Source organism: Humulus lupulus, chromosome 5, assembly GCF_963169125.1.
Source record: "Humulus lupulus chromosome 5, drHumLupu1.1, whole genome shotgun sequence".
Taxonomy (NCBI): Eukaryota; Viridiplantae; Streptophyta; class Magnoliopsida; order Rosales; family Cannabaceae; genus Humulus; species Humulus lupulus.
The window spans coordinates 178,796,805-178,820,196 of NC_084797.1; the positions used below are offsets into that span (position 1 = coordinate 178,796,805).

General features: G+C 34.3%; 1 long non-coding RNA gene across 1 annotated transcript; it reads left to right on the forward strand.

The window, feature by feature from the left end:
• Window positions 1-3,371: 3,371 nt before the first annotated feature.
• On the forward strand, window positions 3,372-8,412 carry LOC133777887 (uncharacterized). The gene is made up of 4 exons (XR_009868899.1): window positions 3,372-3,714; window positions 5,162-5,498; window positions 7,304-7,380; window positions 7,878-8,412. It is a non-coding gene; the product is annotated as an uncharacterized LOC133777887 (long non-coding RNA).
• Window positions 8,413-23,392: the final 14,980 nt, after the last annotated feature.

The window sequence follows — 23,392 nt, forward strand, 5'->3', positions numbered from 1 at the left end:
TGGAGCTGGCCCAACGTACATGGCGCTCTAGTTTTCTCACGACCAATAGGTCGGTCAAGCGTATAATGCGCACTTGGTTGAGCATAACCATCTCGACCATGATTAACGCGCTATTGTCGTCCTTGACTAATAAGTCAATGCTTCACGACCAGCGCTTAGCGCTATTACCGTTCTTGACTCATAAGTTAAGTCTTTCTCAATAAGATAATGCAAACAGACATATATCATATGTCAGATTTCCAAATATTAAGCATTCAACATGCTTAATCAACAATCACAAGCATAATTATAATCATGCACATTTTCAGGCGTTCATGCCCTATTCATTGTAACGCCCTGGATAGCCAAGACCGTTACACTGTGTGTTTATAAAGTGCCAGACTTGCTAATCAAGTCATTTGGATAAAATCGTGTCATTGAAACTATAAAGGAACTAGGGTTAAAAACGTTTTGGTCTCAAAAGCCACATTTTCATTAAAAAGTATCATCTGTTACATGGGATCCCAAAAATAACAAATTCAAAGACCATTTACAAAAGACACAAGGTTTATGTACAACAACCGGCCATACTAAGGCAAAACAAACAGTTAGGTGATCCCTGTCCTGGTCCACTCCTCGACCATGGCGGCCGAACCGCTGGCTATGTACATTCCACCGCGGAGCTCTCCACCTCAGGCTTGGTCCAGCTTGCCCTTGCCTTTACCTGCACCACGTAGCACCCGTGAGCCAAGGCCCAGTAAGAAAACTCAACAACAACAGAACATTAACAATTAACAGACAAGTTGATATCTCACATTGCATCACATAAATTCAGATATATCATCAGTCAGTATAATCAAGTATTCCACATACTAGGCATATCAGTTCATAACATGCACAGTTCACAAATGATAACTAGGGCTAGCGCCCTCAGGCTGCTCCCTCTGTTGTCCCATTGTCCTTGGCTACCAGTGGCCAATCTGCGCCCTGTGCGCTAATATCATGTACGGTACTCTTAGACCGCTTTTACATGTCCCATGGCGTAATACCAACATTGACACGACACAATTCCCGGTAGCACTTAGTCCCATCTCAATCATACAACCGGGTGCAGTTTTCTTACCTTTTAATTCACTAGTTCCCAATGCCTCGAAGCCGCGAGCACGGTCCTCTACCCCGAGCCTCTCCAAAGACCTAATCACAACACAAATGAAACACCCTTTGTCACTAATCAATCCAAAACTACTTCCCGGAACCAATCCCACACTCTCGGAACCCCCAAAACCCTAAAACAATGCACCGAAGGCATCCCTTGAGCCCCCGGAGCAAAGGCTCAAAATTGCAAAATCCCATGTCCTGAAATTGGCCTAGCGCCGCGGCGCCCAGCAAGTCAGAGAGCTTGCTCTGCCCAGAAACAGCCTCGCGCTGCGGCGCCCAAGAACAGGGCCGCAGCGCTCCTTCGCAAACCCAGATTTCTGGGTTTTCCCTTACGTTTTTTCCGAACCCAAATCACTCCAAACCATCCCAAATTCATACCTAAGCCCCAAAACCAACTCAAAACCCCTAATAGACCACACAACAACCTAAAAACATCATACCCTAGCTCAATTACACAATCATTCCCAAAATTCACTCTTGAGTTCCATGCCTTAGTAACTCAAACCAGAAAGTTAAAAGCTTAAACCTAAACCCAAACCACACTTCAAATTCCCTAATTCATAACAGAGATAAGCTTTACAATTACACAAAATCCTTACCTTGAATGGAGAGTCCAACCTCTAGCTTCAAATCACCTTCTCTTTTGATTATTCCAACTCTAAATTCATACAGAACCAGCCACCAACTTGTTTCAATTCATGCTTATCCTCTAAAAACCAGACTTGAAACTTAGACAAATCATAGATAAATCCTTACCTCTGAGTATTCTTGGCCTAGGCTTGATTGCTAACTTCATACCCCCTTGATTCTCCTTCCAAGGGCCAAATTCAGCTTCCCTCTTCTATCTTTCTTTTGCTCTATTTCTAGGTCTCCAAAATTTAGCATAAACCAATTTCCCAAAGTGTTATACGTAATTGTATTTTCCTTCAGCTGAAACTCACCTATTCACTGCCAAAAGACCACTTTATCCCTCCATAAATATCCCTTTCTAACTAAACCTCAAGGGCACACTTGTCCTTTTACTAACATTACGATTCTACCACTTTTCCAATAAAACCTGTTACTCTCTATGGTTACTAACAGTTACACAAGTTACCAAATCACCAGTTACCATTATCTAGCTTTCTAGGACCGTCTCGGCACGTGCACCACATTGATACCACCACACCCACGTGGTACAAATCACATAGCATAATTATCACATAACATAATACACATAGTCATATAACATGCTTAAAATCATAATCATGCATCTTAATCATTAAAACCACACATAATTCCCATTATGCCCTCCAGGCACACTAATCAAGGCCCTTAAGCCTTATTAGTGAATTTGGGTCGTTACATTCATATTCCTGTTCAATAATTCGGGCCAAGCCATAAACACATGTATCACATACTGGGTACAGTTTTCTTACCTTTAGTCCAAGTACAAGTTACCAATAAACGATCCTCGAGCACGATCCCGATTCTGAGTCCCTAACGATAACCTAGTCACAACCATAATATATAATCTGATTAATAATGAGCGAATAAAATATTTTGGACCAAGTCTTAGCCTCCGGGACGTCAAACTCTACTAAAACAGGTAGTAGGATCGATTTCGAGCTCTTAGGTTTAAATTCCCGTCACTAATTGTAAACTGTCTATAGATGATTGAGTGACAATTATGGTTGTAACAATGTATAATTAATAATGTATTCATATTGGTTATAGAGCGTTCTATGAATTCAAGAGTGCAATTCTGAGTCTTTAGTGGAGTCATGAGGAATTAATAAGTTAGTAAATTTATTTGTTAAATTTATGATAACTTATTGGAGCTTGATTTCATGGGCCTATGGTCCCCACTGTATCTTGGATAAAATCATCTAAATAGTCTTAATTAATTGATTTAATTATCAATTAGAATTATTATAGTTGACCCGGTCAATTTTGTATAGTTTTACATTGTTATATAATTTAGAGAAGAAAAAGATTTAAGGGTAGATTTATTAATTAAAAAAAATTGGTGTCTAAATTAATAAATAAATTTAAATCAAAGTTCAAATTATAAATAATTAATTTGATAAAAAATTTAAATAATTATTTAATTAATTAATCAATAGAAAATAATACATGCATTGATTTTAAGTCTAATAGACTTATAACTAAATGGGAAATTCAAAGGCCTAAAGTCTGAGAATTTCGACTTAATAGCTGATATTATATATTATTTTATTGATTTTTTAATTAAATAAATAATCTAATTGAGCCTATAAAAAGAATGCTTAGTGAGAGTTGAAATTATTTGTTTTAGATGATCAAAACATCTAGTTTTGATGCTCTAGGTTTTAGATTCTCTCTATAGCATAAGTCATTTTTTAAGCTTCAATATTCTCTTCGCTTCTTCTTCTTCTCTTTGTATCTATCTCATGTGTTGAGAATGTCCCACTCTAGTCTAGGTGATTCTAATGATACTTTGGAAGGTTATGAAAAAATTTGAAGATCGGTTCAGTTTTTTGGTGATACACTGCGACAGAAAGGATTCAAGGATTATGAAAACTGAAAGGAGGACTAATACATTCAGTTGCATATAATGTAAGTATTTTTATCATTATTTCTGTTTAAATTTAATTATAGAAATATGATTTAGGTTGTCTTATAATAATTTGTTTAATATTAGATTTACATGAAAATAAACAAGATCATGTATAAGTTTTTCCAATAGTATTGTTAAGCATAAATGACATGTTTTGTTCCCAAATGTTACAATTTTTCATCTTCCCTTTTATTGTTCAGATCATAGAGCTATTAAAGTTGTCCTCTTGGATTCTTCCCAAAATCTATTCCTGAAAGGTTTCTTTTTTAAAATAATTGGCTAACTGAAACTTCTTTCTTTTGATGTTGTCAAGAACTCTTGGTTATCTTCTTACTCATCTATTTAACTTTCTTAATAAACAAAACACTTGTACAATTTTTTTTTACAAAATTGGAATGAAACCACTTTTAAATCAGTTAAATCTAGAATTTCTTCTCTTCATAATCAGATATCTAACTTGCAATCCTTAGTACCTACTAGTAATGATATTTTGAATAACATTAAATCTTTACAATCATAGTTAGATGCTTTGTTTCTTAAAGAAGAAATCTATTGGAAGCAACGTGCTAGAGTTTCTTGGCTTAATTTTGGTGACATAATGGACCCAACCCTCCTCCATACAAGTCTAATTGTTAAGGTCCATTTGCCTGAGTTAGACTTAATTGTGTATGTTCATTATAATAGTTAAACCTAAATATTGATTAGCAATAAATTACTTCTAATTTAATTGTATTTGTTTTAATGTGACACTTTAGAATTAATAGAAAATTATAAGACTTTGGTTTTAAAATTTTAATTTTACAATTTTTTTTGGAGAACCATAATCATTAATTTTAAAAAATTAATAATAAAAATACTATTTTTATAATGAGCTTATTTTAAAAATTTATATTCGATCTCCACCGTTAGTTTAACAAGGTCAATAACTTAATGGAGCCTCGAGACGCTTTGATTCGTCCCCCAACGGAATGTGTTCATTAATTATTTTGACAAGGTTAGATTTCGAAAGATAGATTATTATAAATTAAATTCTACTATACTCACCCCTACAATGACTACTAGGACTAAATCATTGATTATTGAAACCATAGGTCTAGCTTATAAAATAAAAGATTTTGTTTTCTTATTTTGATCGAATAGTAGGTTGTTAATAATTGTGTCTATTATTAAATGAGTTTACAACTCTATTTAACTAATGATATTTTTTGACTCTCGCCAATCGGGACAACAATATCATAGAATAATTAAAAACCTAAAAAAATAAAGATATGATGATTTTTGTATTTTTTCTATATCTTACATATTTACAGTATATGTTGTACTATTTCTTGAAATTAGAGTTAATAGAAGTTTTATTGAGAAAAAGTGATTGATTTCTATTTTATTGATAATTGGTAGTCTTAAGTATGATGGTGTCTACTCCTGTCCTTTCTCAACTTTCTATAGAGAAGCTCACTGGAGAAAACTTCCTTAAGTGGAAGTAGAATATCAACATAGTATTGATTGGTGACAACACCAAGTTCGTCATGATTGAAGAATCCCCAAAAGTTCTAGCTGAAGGAGCTCCTAAGTCTGTAAGAGATAAATATGAGCGTTGGCAGATGACTAATAACAAGGCACGACACTACATATTGACTAGTGTGGTCGACACTCTCAAGACAAAGATGGAGACTATCGAGATGACATACGAAATCATGGATCAACTCCAAGACATGTTCGAGAAAAAGTCTGTGCAGACTCATTTTGAGTTCACCAAGAAATATGCAGACTCGTGCAGAAGATGGTAATAAAGTCAATAATTTTGTTGATATTAAAAGTTCTATACTTTCATAATTTTCTAATCTTTTTTCTTCCCAAGGTATTGATCCTTATGCTTGAAATATCATACTTTCTAGTCTGAATCAAACCATTTCTAGTGATTATCATCAGTTATTAAGTCAACTTTTTACTCTTGATGAAGTCAGGGCTGCTCTTTTTCAACTGTCAGGAGATAAAGCCCCTGGTTTGGATGGTTTTAATGCATGTTTTTATAAAAAAAATTGGAACATTTTAGGGGCTGATTTGGTTAATGTTATTTTAGATTTTCTAAATCATGATGTTGGTATTTTGACTATTAACACTACTATTATAGTTTTTATTCCTAAAAAACATGATGATCACGCCATTAAGGATTTTAGAATTATTAGTATTTGTTCCCCTGTAAATAAAGTTATATCTAGAACTTTAGTTAATAGACTTAAACCGGTCTTTTGTAATATAATATCTCATTTTCAAACTTCTTTCCTTTCGGATAGAGTTATTTTTGACAATATTCTAATTGCTCAAGAACTAATTCTTGCGATTAATCATAGGAAGCATGGTAGAGTAGGTTGGGCGGCAATAAAACTTGATATGGCTAAAGCTTTTGATAGAGTAGAATGGTCTTTTGTAGAATCTGTCATGTTTACTTTTTAATTTTCCAGTTAGGTTTGTATACCTAATTATGAAATATTTATCTCCTGTGTCCATATCTTTCTCTAGTTTTTACTTTGTTCTGAGGGCATTTCATCCGTTTTGCGTATTACGGGAAATTTAGGCCTTCTTTTTCTAGTCTCTCTGTTTCTAGAAATGCTCCTCCAATCTCACATTTACTTTTCTTTTTTGCTGATGATAGTCTTTTATTTTGTACTGCCAATAAAACATCTTGCTTAGCAATAAAAAAATCATTAGATATTTGCTCAAAAGCTTTTGGTCAACTTGTAAACTTTTCCAAAGTCTTCTATCATTTTTTCTCCGAATATTATTGTAAATAATTAGCATCTCTTCTTCAATCATCTCTCTCTAGAAAGTAAACCCTTTATTAGTAAATATTTAGGTTTTCCTCAATGTTTTAATAGATCTAAGAATGGTTCATTTTCTTTTTCTTTTAGATAGAATTCGTTCTTATTTCACCACTTGGCAGTCTAAGTTTTTTTCTAGAGCAGGAAAGAAAGTTTTGCTTAAAGCCGCAATCTAGTAAATTCCAACTTATGTTATGACTTGTTTTCGTATTCCGAATAAAATTTGTAGTGACATTGAATCCATGATGTCTAAATTTTGGTGGGATTCCTCCAATTAAAATCGTAAGGTCCATTGGAAAAAAATGGTCTTTCCTTTGCTTTTCCAAGTTTTATGGAGGTTTGGGCTTTAGATCTTTATTGTCATTTAATCAAGTACTGCTAGCTAAGCAAGCTTGGAAAATTATGCAAAACCCTTCCTCATTACTCTCACACCTTCTTAAAGAGAAATATTATCCCAATTCTGACTTTTTATATGCCAAAGAAGGTCGATTTTCTTCTTATTCTTGTAGGAGTATTCTTTGGGGTTGAAGGTTAATTAAAAGGGGCCTTAATTGGAAAATAGCTAATGTTAGTTCGGTCAGAATTCTTCAAGATTACTGGATCCATAACTTTAGATTTATTTCATACAATTCTTCCTTTCTTACTTCCTCTAATAAAGTCTCATTCTTCATTACACCTTCAGGAGCTTGGGACGTAAATAAATTAACTCAATATTTTTCTGTTGATATTGTTACTGCTATTTTGTATATTCCAATTTCTGGTGGTACAGGTTGGGACACTCTGATTTGGAGCTATACTTCCTCTAGTGAATACACAGTTAAATCTGGCTATCACTTAGCGGCTTCTGTAAGTTCTAACCTTGAACCTTCTAATTCTGTTGCTTCTAAGAAATGGTGGTTTTTTTTGTATCGTGCTAAAATTTCTCCTTAAGTTAAACACTTTATTTGGAGAACTTTTAACCATATCTTTCGTGTCTCCTCAAATCTGTATGTTCAGAAAACATAACCATCGCCTATCTGCACTATATGTGGTGCTCAAGAAGAATCAGTATCTCATGCTATACTTGGATGTTCCAGAGCTCGTAAAATTTGGAAGTATTCTGTTTTTTCTACCTTTTATTGTCAATATAAGAACATGAATATTCAGGATTATTTCATTTTAGGTTTTGAATCTCATGATAAGGAAAGTCATGAAATTTTGCTTTGCATATTGTGGGGAGTCTGGAATCATAGAAATGCTATAGTTTTTCGAAAATATGCTACTCCTTTTTCTGAGGTAGCCACGACTGCTACTTCTTTTCTTTTCTTTTTTCTTATCAGCAAGCTCAAGAACTTTTTATGCAGAGACGGACAGATAGAGCTTCAAAGAATGTTACTAATAGGAGACCCCTTCTCTTAACAAGTTTAAGTTGAATGTGGATGCAACTGTTTCTCATGGAAACTGAAAGATGGGCATTGGAGCTGTTGTGAGAGACTCAAATAGAAAAGTTGTTGCAGAATGCGCCATTTGATTACCAGGACACTATCATTCAATGATCATTGAGGCAATGGCTTTAATTGCAACTCTAAAATGGTGCTCAACAGTACATCTCCCTATTTCTACTGCTGAAACAGATTGTAAATCTATAGTCGATAAATTGCATACATTTTCTTTTGATGGTTTAGTCTTAGATGTACTTAAGGATATTCATAACTCATTGTCATCTTTCCCTAATTTAGCCTTGTCATATGTTTCTAGGAATGCTAATGTATTAGCTCACAATATAGCTCAAAAAGCTACAAGACTTGACAATAAGTTAGTATGGAACGGTTGTTTGCCTTCCATATTGTAAACTTTGTACTTCTGGTTGACGTTTATCTTATACCAAAAAAAATTAAGGTGAGCCATACATACACATGTACCATACCTTTGCTTTTATAGAGGAGGCCTTAGGTTCAATAATTCACCTTGCCCTTTTATAATAATAATAATAATAATAATAATAATTATCTATAACATATATAAATGTGTGGGTAAAGTTATTTTGTCCTTTTGTTACTATTTATTGGTGAAATTATTTTGGTATTTTGGGTCTAATATTAATGTATATTCAAATATACATAACTGATCAATTATATTTAAAATATATATTAAATAAGTAATATAAAAGTAATACTATTTACTATAATTAAATTTATTACTTAATATATAATGTGTATTTATTTTGAAATGTATGATTGATTAAATATAATGCATATCTACATGTAATACTATTTATTATAATTAATTTTATCACTTAATATACATGTCATAATTTTATTTTTAAAAGAAATATTACAAATCATTAAATTATGCTCACCACAAATTCTATTTACTATAATTAAATTGATAAAATAATTTATTTTATTTTCTATTCTCTTTATTTAAAATACAATTTTGGAAAACAAAAATATACTAATTAATTTTTTTATTATTTAAAAAAACAAAAACATCATTTCTTCAAATGTTCAACCAATCACTTCATATATTGAAAACAATAAAAATTATTTTCCATTATTATTGTTCAAAATACAAATTTAATTAGAAGAAATAATAACTTTGAAATTAATCTTTTTCATCAAATGATTCATATATGACACTCTATAATTTTTTCTTGATTAAATAATTGAAATTTTGACTGTTTACGTGAATCTTTTCTAATAAAAATTTATCATTTTGTTATTATTTATTGGTGAAGTTATTTTGACATTTTGTGTCTAATATCAACATATAATTAACTATAATGTATATTTAAATATACATAATTGATCAATTATATTTAAAATAAATATTAAGTGATGAATATATAAGTAATACTATTTACTATAATTAAATTTATTGCTTATTATATAATGTGTATTTTTAAAAAAAAATATGATTGATTAAACATAATACATATATCTACAAGTAATACTATTTATTATAATTAAATTTATCACTTAATATACATGTCATAATTTTATTATTAAAAAAAATATTACAAATTATTAAATTATACTCACCACAAATTATATTTACTATGATTAAATTTATAAAATAATCTATTTTATTTTCTATTCTCTTTATTTAAAATACAATTTGTGAAACAAAAGTATACTCATTAATTTTTCTATTATTATTTTTTTAAATAAGATAAACATTATTTCTACAAATGTTTAACCAATCACTACGTATATTGAATACAATAAAAATTATTTACCATTATTATATTTCAAAATACAAATTTAATTAGATGAAATAATAATTTTGAAATTAATCATTTTGATCAAATGATTCATATATATGACACTATAATTTTTTTCTTAATTAAATAATTGAAATTTTGAATATTTAAGTGAATCTTTTCTAATGAAAATTTATGATATAAAACATAATAATGATGTACATTTTAGAATTTAAGGTAATACAAAAGAATTTGCATTTTGAATTTGAAAATTATATATAATACACATGTTTAATTTCTTTCATTAATTTATAATTTTTATTCTTATAATAATAAAGAAAATAAATACAAAATTATAAGTATCAATTTTTTATTTTAATAATATGAATAAAAATTTAATCCATTTTGTTATTTTATTAATTTGAAATAATATGTTAAAAAAATTACAAATCATTAAATTGTGCTTACCGCAAATTCTATTTACTATAATTAAATTTATAAAATAATCTATTTTATTTTATTTTCTTTTTATTTAAAATAAAAAGTTTGGAAACAAAAGTATACTAATTTATTTTTCTATTATTTTTTATAAAAAAATACATATACATTATTTCTACAAATCCTTAACCAATAAAACTTATTCATCATTATCATTTTTTAAAATATAACTTTAATCAGATAAAATAATAACTTTGAAATGATTTTGATCAAATGTTTTATATATGAAACATCTATAAATGGTTTTTGATTAAATTATTGAAATTTTGACTATTTAAGTAAAAAATTATGATATAAAACATATGTACATTTTAGAATTTAAGGAACAGAGAAGAATTTGCATTTTGAATCTCAAAATATATATAATATACATGTTTAATATTTTTTTGATGAATATGTTTGTAATTTTTCAAATTGAAAACGTGCCAATGACACCTGCCTAACATAGTTCTAATAAAAGCATGATTGTCTAAAATATCCGGAGAACGAACGAACAAACTAATTAGAATAAATAGTATTTTGTTCCTCGAACTATTACCACTGTATGATCGTGCCTCTTGAATGATTCGTGATTTTAAAATTTTCCTCGAATTATGCACGTTACTAAAATATGAGACTTCTGTTAGATTTTTTCCTAGGTGGCTAACAATTGATAATGTAGCATTTTGTTTGTTGATGTGGCAGTGCCATGTGTTAAAAAATTAACAATTTTGCCCCCCCTCGCCTAAACATTTACCACTACCAAATTTGGTCATTTTTATTAAAACTAATTTATTTTTTTCTTTTTAAAAATAAAATTAAATCCTTAATTATTAAAAAAAACCGTTTTAAAAGATTAAGAAAAGAAACAATACTAAAAGTTTCAAATTAATTAAATAAAATTTCAAATACTAAAAATTTAAAAATCTAATTAATAACAAATACTTTTTTTTTTACTTTTACAATATAAAATATTAAAATACCTTAAAATAAAAATTAAAAATAAATCCTAAAATAATTTTTTCCCATTTGTCCTCCTCTTTAATTAAATTTTTTTCATTATTTTAGTATTTATTTTAATTGTTCATTCTAAAATAGTTTTAATTAATATTGTAAAAGAAAAAGTAAAAAAGAGATATTTGTTGATAATTAGATTTCTAATTTTGCAAGAATTTAATAATTATTTTTGAGAACAAAATAAATATATATTTTTTATAAAAGGGGTATTATTTGGTAGTGGTTAAAGTTCGGGGGCAAAATTGATAATTATTCTACACATAACACTGTTACATCAACAGACAAAATGCTACATCATTAATTCGTTAGTCACTTAGGACAAAATTTAATAGAAGTCCCATATTTCAGTAACGTGCATAGTTCAGGGGAAATTTTTAACATTACGAATCATTCAGGAGGCACAATCTTACAGCAGTCATAATTTGGGGGCAAACATGTTATTTATGTCAATTACCTTGAAAGATGCGCCCTTGACAATTACTTTTTCTTAAAAATGATGATATACTATTGAGAAGAGTGTTGTTATTCACAAGTAATCATATTTGCATTATATACCAACCATGAGTTGGTGAGAGTATTGATAAGGTATATTAGTAGTGTTTACCATCTGACAAAATATCAAGCCCAACATTGGGCACAAGCAGACGAGGCCTATGCCTAAGGCCCCACATAATGTGGCCTATTTTTTGAAAAATACAATTTTTTACATGTATAAATGCCCCAAAAAATTTAAAAAATATCAATTTATATATAAATTTTTAAAAAAATAACAAAAGTATATGGCCCCCTTCCACTCAGGCTTGACCCTGCATAATATAATATATTATTATTAGTGTAATTTACTATCATATTTCACATATTTTAATTTAAAATATATTGTGTGAGATTCAACACTAAATTTCATCAAATGTTGGATAGCTATACATGTATTTCTAAGAATCATTAATGTAAATTTAATTTAATTTATTGACATTTGGAAGCAACGACAAGTATCTATCATTTTTTTTTTACAAAAACACCTTGTTATATGAAAATTTAAAGAAGGAAATGTGAATATTTGATGGAACTTTATTAACAGCTAGCTATTTTTCTTATAAGCAAAAGAAAACTGATAAATAATAATTACAAATAAAAAGGAAAAAATAGTACAGCCACTAGATGCCTCAATAACAATAATTGAGGAAACTTTTCTACTACAAAATGAAATACACATGTACGTACGCAATCAACATTTTTCTTTCGAATAATTTATTTCATTGTTACACCTAAATTTTGAGAATAAATAAAATAGCCTCGAAATATAGGCTTGAAAAGAGTGAGCTCGAAAATAACAAGTATAAGTAGTATACTTGTATCTACAAGTGTTAGCAGTACACTTATACGAATTGTCAAGTGGTAATAAATCTGTTATTAGCACTCGAGCACGAGTCACATTGTTCGAGCCTGAGTTGTAGGCTTGAAGACACCAACCTTCTTCGAGGAATGAGTTCGGCCGAATCACTGGATGAGGATGAGGCTATAACTGGAACGATAAGCTCGAAGCCAGGTCAATCTCGAAAGCGCGTCAATGCAACGGTCGAGCTTAGTGACGCGCTTTGTATGCGAAAAGACTATTAGGAGATCCCTATATAATAGGGATTCGTTATTATCATATATTAAATCCCTATTGTCATGTGATATTATGCAATTAATGCTTATATTATATTTATTTCAAATTTATTTGATTGATTGTAACTTCCCTGAATTAGAGGAAGATATTCTCATAACTAGGTCTATAAATAGCCTGGAGTAATTCATTTGTAGGCACACACAAAAAATTGTACTAGAGAATACTCTCTCAAATTGCTTTCCTTCAAAGCTTTAAGAGAGTAGTAAGAATAATAGTGACTCGTCGACTAGGAAAATTTTAACTACTGAACCACGTAAAATGTCTCTGAATCCTGTTACTTTTTCTATATTTTTGTTTAGTGCTCTTCATATTTAAGTTGACGAAAAATGACATCAACAGTTTGGTGCTTTCCTTGAGAGCATTAAGCAAATCAATGTATTTTTTTAATAAAAAACCTCTTGCATACCATCAATGGCCGCCACGAACAATCCTGGGACTAGTGGGCGACCATTGCCACAAATCCCCGAGGAGCGAACTCCTTAAATTGAGAACTACTCGCGGAGGCCTGGGAAGCAGCCCATGGTAGATCAGAGCCCTGATGAGGGAAATGCATCATTAGCCTCTAGCGGGCAACCTGATCCAACCCCTAGACCCGAAGAGGAACTATACTATAATCATGAAAGGTACGTGCCCATCATGGAATTGGAGAATCACAGATTGGGTGAATAGCTAGCCGAAGCTACACGACGAAACGAGGAATTGACTAGGCAAGCTGCTGAAGTACAAGCAATGCCTCAGACCACAGGATGGCCCCGTGGGAGTACGGTTGCCAGAATGGCTGAGTAAAGGGCCCAACAGGCCCAAACGAGGCCAAGGAGAATGTAACGTCCCAAAATTTCCTAACAAGGCTTAGGGCCTTGATTAGGGGGCTGGGATGACAATATATGAAATTACGTGTTTAATTTCTATATTAATTGTTATTATATGAATTACGTGATAATATGACTAGATGTGCATATTTAGGGGTATTAAATATGTATGTGGGCTCGCTTCTTATTAGAAGGGCGACTTTGGTAATTTGGCCCGTTGTGGGCATAATTGTGTATTTATGTGCATATATGTGATATATGTGAGAGACCACATTATTATGTGGGTTATTTTGGGTTACTCGGCACGAGGCGATCCTAGGGAGCAAGTTAGCGGGAAAGTCACAACGGGACCCGATACCTGACTCGGGGTGAGTCAAGGGGTATTTTGGGTAATAGACATTTATTTGGGTTATTGGATTATGGAAATAAATAATTGGAGATATATTTGAAGTTAGAGAGTTTAGGAAGGAATATTGGGGAAATCTACCATTTTGCCTTCGGAAACGTTTTTGGTTGTTGGACCCAACACGGGTATGTTTTAAATATTTATAAATCGCAAGCGCACGAATCGTTCATATAGAATAGTGATCGTGTAAGCAAGGATGTCGAACCCAAAGGAGTTGTCTAAAATCGAAAAGGAAACTATTTTAAACCAAAATTAACAAATTCTAACCTTGCTCCAAAGATTGATGAGAGTTTTGTATAATGAAAATAAAATAAAAGACAATAATAAAGATATTAAAGACAAATATATAAAGATAAATTAAAAGTAAAAATTAAGATGGTAAAATAAGATTATTAAGGATTAGAATCCACAAAATATAAGTTCAATAATATTTATAAGTATATTGATTCCCAAGTTTTAGTGATAGTTAAAATAATTCAAACTATCATTTTCCAAATAGATTTATATTTTTAAGCACAAATTACTTCTAAAAAGATAAGATTTTTCTTCACTTTTCAAAATTATAATTTCAAAGCATTTAGTGTAAATCAATCTAATGAAATAACAAATAAATCAATGAACATTATTTATAAGGCAAAACATAATATTTTTGTTCTAAGCATGGATGTGTACAATTTAATGACACATCTTACACAAAGAATATTATTTTTTTTGCACTAATGAAGAACAAAGTGTAAATATGTGCTAACAATCCAAAATACATGATATTTAAGATGAAAGAAGATATTTGAAGAAGAAAATTCCATAAACTTTGTTGCACAAAATGGGAAATCAACATACAAAATAAATACTATCTAGTTACAAATTGTTTCATCATCACCTTAATAATCCTAAAAAGATTAGAAACACATAACTAAAATAGCAAATACAAACTAAAAATTACAAACATAAATAGTAAAATTTGGAGGATGAACCCCCAAATTTTTCCTCTAAAAATACATAGGAAAAATAACCAAAAAGAAGAAGAAGATGAAGAGAATAGAGATGTTTTGAAATGTGTAGAATTTTTGGTATGGTAACCCCCCCTCTAAAATGGACACCCTAAATGGTCTTCAAAACTCCATATTTATAGCCAAAATGAGGTATTAAAATAATCAATTTAAATTAATTAAATTGATTAAATTAATTTAATTAATTATAATATGGTAAATATAGGTAAAATATAGGGTGTAATAATGATGTTTTGGGGTAAAATGTGTAGAAAGTATGGTAAAAAGTTGACATTTTTGGCAATTGTGGGACAATGGAACATTGGCATTTGTTGGGCTCAAGAATAAACCAAAATGGCAGCCATTTTGGTGGCTGGGACAGGCATGATTTCGGCTGGGCTTTATGGGCCAATTGGGCCTAGGCTGAAGCGTGGAGGCTTGGATGGAGTTGGCATGATGCATGCAATTGAAGAGGAAGACTTGGTGGTGAGAGGCGTGATGTGCTGGGTGCTTTGGTGGTGTGAGGTGTGATGGAAAGGCAGCTTCAGGAGGCTGGAAGTGCTGAAGGAGGTGGAGCGAATGGGCCTGGCACGGGCCCAGGAAGTGGCTGCAAGGAGCTGGAGCTTCGGGCCTGAAGGCTGGGCAGGCCCACAGCTGGGAAAATGCCAATTTCCTTTGCTATTTTTCACAAAAATGCCACTTTTTTTCATCATTTTCATTTCTTTTCAAGAGCATAAATTCCCTACAAAATAAATATAAAATAAATCATAATATAATATTTTCAATTATAAAATAAATCAATTTAATTCTTTGAAAATATTAATTATAACTTAATTATATTTTACATTTAAGTTCAATAATACAACATTTTTTACCACTAACTTAACAATAATAATTCAAATAATTAACTACAACATTTTACAACAAAATAATTATAAAAACACACAAAAGTATATAAAATCATGATAAGACTAATAAATTCAAAATTACTTAAAAACTTAATAAATTATTTAAAAACTCAAGAATTAAGCAACAATTATCACATAAAAAGTGGTAGAATAACTCTATTTTGTAGAGTTATCATTGGTACCCCGAGCCTTGGGATTAACATAAGTAACTTAAGTTAGATAAGACAAATTTAGAAACTTATAGAGCTGCCTAAACCGACTCTCTCTCTATACTCTCTTCTTTTTCTCTCAAGGACTTCCAAGCTTGAACCTTAAAACTAAGGGGAAATTTGGCCTAAGACCACTTGAATTGAAGCTAAAATCTTGATGATTAATTTAGTAGCAGTTTGTGGAATCCATCTTCAGTAGAGGTAAGCTTTAAACTATAAATTCTAGCAATTAAATTCCTTGTTTCTTGGCTGGTTTTTAAGTGTTTATGAGCTTGTGAGTTTCAAAGATTGAAGGTGTAGCTTTGATGAGTTTTAAGCTAGATTTTTGGTGGGTTTTGTTGTTGGGAACATATTAATACTGTTGTGATGGTTAAATTATGTTATTAAAATGATTTTGGGTTAGATTGGATGGGTTTTGGTTGATGGAAATGGAGGATTTTCTGGGTTCGTTGGGCCAAGTTGCGACTTTGTTCTTGGTAAGTCGCGACTTAGCCAGAGCCATGCACCAGGGGAGGTCTCTGCCTGGGGGGCGCGCCGCGACTTGAGAGGCCAAGTAGCGGCCCGTGCCTCTGGACAGAGAGGAGATAGAGGCTGCTCAGGGGAGTGTGCCGCGACCCATAGGGGGGCAAGTCGCGGCCCGCCTAGGCAGTTTTGCCTTGGGAGTTTGTTTTCAAAATAGAATTTTTCCTTAAGGCTCGGGATTGTTTCCACTACCCCGTTTGGTGGAACCCAAGGCCCCGGAGGCTAGGAATCGGTCCAGAAGCCTTTGATCGCTTGATATTAATAGAATCCTATTTTATGGTTGTGACTTAGGGTATCGCTAAGGGCTCAGAACTGGGATCGTGCTTGAGGATCGTTCTCGTTTACGCTTACTCGGATCTAAGGGAAGAAAATTGCACCCAGAACGTGTTGTGTATGATTAGGGCTTGGCCCGTCTATTATATTTGAATATGGTTAGGGCTTAGGCCCCTGAATCAATTATGTTAGGCTATTGTTCTAAAGGCTTGTTGATTAATGCTTAAGTGCTTATATTCGTTACATGAATTCTATGATTAGGGCATGTGACCCCTTATGTGATTATGTTTGGTATCGTGGGTATGATTATTAAATGGAATTGTATGATTAGCATGAATATGTGCTTAATTATTGGGATGTGCCTATTCACATCTGTTATTTATAAGTAAAGTATGTAATCCTGAATTAGGGCTTGATTTATAAGTCAATGACGACAATAGCGCGCTGGTCGGTAGGCATCGGCCTAAACCTACAACGTACTATTACGCTGATCAACTCTAAGGTCAAAGGTGAACCACAGGGGTTTGGCTAGCTCTATGGCTAGTGAGACAGAGATAAGGGCGAGGCCCCAGGTGACTCTTTGGTCACATAGCTAGGGCATAGGCCCGAGAGTTGGCTTAAAAGCCAACTGAATAAGGCGACGGCCCCAGGTCGATCCAATGATCATGCAATTGAATTTATAAGATATTGGTTATGAATGGATATTACTGATTTTGTGAATGGTAATTTTAAAGTTATATTTTCTATTGTTGCACGTTCTGTTTTCTTGCTGAGCCTTGGCTCACAGGTGCTTTGTGGTGCAGGTAAGGGAAAGGGAAAGCTTGACCAGCCATGAGTTGGAGAGCTTCGGTGGAGGCGTGTACATATGCGGCTGCTGGACCGTCATGGTTGGGATTATCTCAGAGGAACTAGGGTTATAGCCCTATTTTGCCGTTTAGGTCGGTTGATGTAACTTTTGTTATGTATTTACCCTTTTAAACGGTTATGTTGTAATATTTTGGGATCCCATGTGGTATAACACTTTTGAAATAAAAGTCAATGGTTCTTTGACCAAATTTCTTAACTCTAACCCTTATCACTAACCTTAGTTACACGATTTAAGCCAAATGACCTGATTAGCAGGTCTGACACAATTTTAAGTACACAGTGTAATGGTCTTGGATTAGGAGGGCGTTACAACTTGGTATCAGAGCTGCCAAGGTTTAAGGGTTCTTGAAAACTGGTTGGGCATGTACACTCACAACTAAAGGCAAGCTTGACTCAGGGTTTGGTAACTGTTATGTGTTTATATGGTTAAATGCTTAAACATGATGTGAATGCCTTATCTGCATGCCTGTTTAGGAAGAATAAGACTATCTGATAGGGCCTGGCCCTTAACTGTTGCATGAATGTTAAAGAACATGCTTATTAGTTATGTTGGATTTGTGGAAAATACTTGGATATGCCTATGTGTATTGTTAATTGTTGATGAATATCATGAGGTGCTTATTATCACTATGAACATATATATTTATTGTGTGATGGCATGCTTATTAGCATTGCATATGTGTGTTTTCCGATGATCTTGGATCTTTAGGCGGCAAGTGGTATAGTTATGACTTACCAAATGGCCGATTTGATCTCTGTAGGGTGGATAGAGTGTCAAAATGAACCCTCGAAGGTCAGAGGGACTGGTTGGCCAAGAGTTACAGGCCAGTGAAGGGAATGTTCAGGGTCAGGCCCCACCGCCAGCTCCAGAAAATTGGCAGCAAGTGCTTGCTGACATGCAAGCCAGGTTAGAGAGGTAGGAAGAAGAGATACGCCTCTTAAGACAGCAACATGTTTCAGTAGGGAACCAACAAGCCGCGGTGTCAGCAGTGGTACAACTTGAGGTACCGGAAGTTGTATAACCCTAGACAGGGGGAGATAGGTGGGAACCCCTATATGAGAGATTCAGGAACCAGCACCCTCCAGTTTTTTAGGGCGGTTCTGATCCACTGAAGGCTGAGCAGTGGATGACCATGATAACCATTATCCTAGACTTTATGAGGGTAAGTGGTAATGAGAGAGTGGCCTGTGCAACTTATATGTTTCAGGAGGATGCCCGAATATGGTGGGAGGTGGTATCCCAGACTAGAGCAGTTACCACAATGGAGTGGGAAGAATTCAGAACCTTATTCAATGAGAAATACTACAACGACGTAGTTAAGGCTACGAAGGCTGAGGAGTTCAGCAGGTTACTTCAGGTTAACATGTCAGTGACCGACTACGCCTTGAAGTTTGATAGATTGGAAAAGTTTTCCAGGGATTTGGTGCCCACTGATGGGACCAGAAGATAGAGGTTTCTACAGGGGCTACAACCTATGATAGCATGAGATGTTCTTATTACTACTGTGCCAAGAGTGTCTACTTATGCATAGGCTGTAGAGAAGGCACTTACAGCTGAGAGCGTTGAGAACAAGATTTGGCATGATAATGCAGCCAGAAGAGATTCTAGGAGGCCGGGACCTCCATTTCCAGGTTTTGGTAGGGGTGGAGGTCCCAGTGATCAGAAGAGGAAGACTTAGACACAATTTCAGTTCCAAGGCCAGATAGGAGGCCACGAGGTGTGTAGATGGGCCGCCAGGGTGGCGGTGAGACATTGAGGGCATTCCTAGAGTGTCCTAGGTGCAGGAGGCACCATGCTGGGGAGTGCCAGGTGAAGGCTTGTTTTGTTTGTGGTAGTACGGGGCACTTGAAGAAAGACTGCCCGAAAGCCAGAAAGGAAGAGCCGAAGAAGGTGGATAGCCTGACGCCAGCTCGGGTGTTCACCTTAACTCAGGCAGAGGTTGAGGCTAGTCCCTCGGTGGTTATAGGTCAGCTTTCTAGTGCTGAAACCTTTTATACTGTTCTTATTGACTCGGGTGCTATGCACTCCTTTGTTGTTAGTAGGATTATAAATGGGTTGTGTAGACCTTGTGAGTTCTTTTCTGTGGGGTTTGGTACGGTATTTCCTACTGGAGGGTTAGTGGTATCCAGGAGATGGATTAGGTCACTACCAGTTATAGTGGATGGCAGGGAGTTGTCAGATGACTTGGTGGAGTTAAAGGTAACTGATTTCGACATAATTCTTGGTATGTATTGGCTAGAGAAGTATGGAGCATCAATAGATTGCAAGAAGAAGATGGTAACTTTTGAGCCAGAGGGTGAGGATCCCTTTATTTTGTTGGCACTGTGCATGGACCCCGTATACCTACGATATCAGTACTTAGAGTTAGAGACCTGTTGCAGGGAGGATGCATTGGGTTCTTAGCTAGTGTGGTGGATACCACTCAGGTCGTGCCAGTGGGACCAGAACAGACTCGGTTAGTCTGTGAGATTTTGGATGTGTGTCCAGAGGACTTACCAGGGTTACCTCCACATAGGGAGATTGAGTTTGTGATTGAGTTGGCGCCAGGGGCAGAGCCAGTGTCTAGGGTGTTAGGAATAATAGTTTTCCCTCAATGGAAATGGTAAGAAAATACAACTCTAGACAATATATTACAAATAAATATTGATTGATTAAATACAGTGTTACAACTCTATAACTGAAAAATACAAATAAACAATGAAAAGAAGAAGAAGGAGAAGAAGAAGAAGAAGAGAATAGTGAAAGATACAACTCTAAACAAAAGATTACAAGTAAATTAAAGGTGTTTGAAATAAAAGAGAAGATGATTACAACTCTAAACAAAAGTTACAAGTAAATAGAATTAGAAAATAAGAAGAAAAGCAATAGAGAAAAATGTAAGAACAAAACAAAAGGAAACTCTCACTTACACAACCTAAGTGAAGAGTGTTGGGGATCACCAACTTGAACAAGGTTTAAAACCTTTGTCCAAAAGCTTATTTTCACCTAACTCAAGCACTAAGGGATCTCTCTCAGATATTGGAAAAGCTTTCTGGAATTATCAAGCCTCAAGGTGTTTCTAGCCAAGAGCTCTAATAGATAGAAATGTTGTGTCTTTCAAGTGAGCAATAGGCTCCTATTTATAGAGTTTAGAGACACCCTTTGAATTTCAAATTCCACCAACCCCCATGGCTGTTACCAATGATTAATTGGATTATTATGGAATTAAAAATGAGATTTGGGAGTTATTTGAGTTTTTTGAGCCATTCAACAAAGATTGAAAAAACTGAAAAAATGGTCAGTTTTGGCCTGTGGCCGCGGCTAGGGACATTAGTGGCCGCAGCCACTACTCTCTGTCCTACAGGCCACGACCACCAACATTCAGTGGCCGCGACCACTGACCATTTTTAGTACTTGAAAATGTGCTGTTTTTCCAAATGGTTCCAAACCCTCCCAAATGATTTTGTAACCCCCAAAACACATTATTGGGGTTAAAATCATATCTCTAACAACCATTTCACATATGGCTTTATGAAATTCATCTCAATATTGTGTAACGCCGAATCTACACAATAAAGGGTAATATTTGGAAGTTACAAATTTGTAACACCAAATATGTTACGTATTTGGATATATCTCATATATCTAAATATTGTAACTTTCTATTATATGTTACAATATCTGACACTCTTTGTCACATTTATTTATTCTAAAATATTATAATATAATATAATATAATATTACATTATATTATAAAATAATATAACATAGGGCACCTTACAGGATGGCTCCAGCAGAGTTGAAGGAACTGAAGGTTCAATTACAGGAGTTACTAGACTTGGGTTTTATCAGGCCCAATTTCTCGCCATGGGGCGCACCGGTTCTCTTTGTGAAGAAGAAGGATGTGCATCGATTATAGGGAACTGATTGAGTTGACTATCAAGAACAGATATCCTTTGCCAAGGATTGATGATTTGTTTGACCAGTTACAGGGTAGAACAATATTTTCTAAGATAGATCTTCGATCTGGTTATCACCAGCTGAGGAACAAGGAGGAAGATATACCGAAGACATCTTTTCACACCAGGTACGGGAATTATGAGTTTTTGGTTATGTCATTTGGATTGACTAATGCCCCAGCAACATTTATGGATCTGATGAACAAAGTGTTCAAGGAATACCTGGATTAGTTTGTGATTGTTTTTATAGACGATATATTGATATAATCTCGGATAGAGACAAAGCATGAGCATCACCTTAGGTTGGTATTACAGAGGTTGAGTGAGCACAAACTGTATGCGAAGTTCAAGAAGTGCAAGTTTCGGTTGCCACAGGTGACTTTCTTGGGTCACATAGTCAGTAAAGATGGTATTAAGGTGGATCCAGCGAAGGTTGAAGCAGTCAGAGATTGGCCAAGACCGAAGAACACTTCAGAGATTAGGAGTTTCTTGGATTTGACAGGTTATTACAGGTGCTTTGTGGAGGGGTTCTCCAAGGTTGCATCATCATTGATAGAGTTGACACGCAAGAATCAGAAATTTGTTTGGTTGGATAAGTGTGAAGACAGTTTTCAGAAGCTCAAGGAGAGTTTGATCACCACACCAGTTTTGAGCCTTCCTACAGATCAGGGTAAGTTTGTGGTTTACTGTGACGCTTCGAGGCAGGGTCTGGGTTGTGTACTTATGCAGATAGGAAATGTGATTGCTTATGCATCATGTTAGTTGAAGGATTATGAGCAGAGATACCCCACGCATGATTTAGAGCTGGCAGCGATTGTTTTTGCACTGAAGGTGTGGCGGCATTATTTGTATGGTGAAAAGTGTGAGATATACATTGATCACAAGAGTCTGAAGTACTTTTTCACTTAGAAGGATCTGAACATGAGGCAGGGACGTTGGTTGGAGCTGGTAAAGGATTATGATTGTGAGATCCTCTATCACCCTGGGAAGGCCAACGTGGTAGCAGATGCCTTGAGCCGGATGGGGCCGGGACAGTTATATAGTGCCAGACAGATATCGAGGAAGTTGGCTGATGAGATGACTCGAGCAGGGATAGAGTTAGTGGTGGGCCAGTTGGCCAACATCACTTTATAGTCGACTCTCTTGGAGAGAATCAAGCAGAGACAGTTGGATGATCCACAGTTAGGGCAGGTTAGAGAGGACGTCCTAGCTGGAGTAGCTAAGGACTATTCAGTGTCGAGTATGGGTTTACTAAGGTATAAGGGTCGGATTTGTGTTCCGATGGACACTGAGATCAGACGAGAGATTTTGGATGAATCTCACACCACCCCGTATTCTCTTCATCCAGGCACCACAAAGATGTACCAGGACCTGAGAGTTTTATATTGGTGGCCTGGGATGAAGAGGGATGTGACAGAGTATGTAGCGAGGTGCCTGACCTGTCAGCAGGTCAAGGCTGAGCATTAGAGGCCAGGAGGACTGTTACAGTCTCTGGATATCCCAGAGTGGAAATAGGAAGATATCACGATGGATTTCGTGGTAGGCTTGCCCAAGATAATGGGCCAGCACGATTTTATTTGGGTTATTGTGGA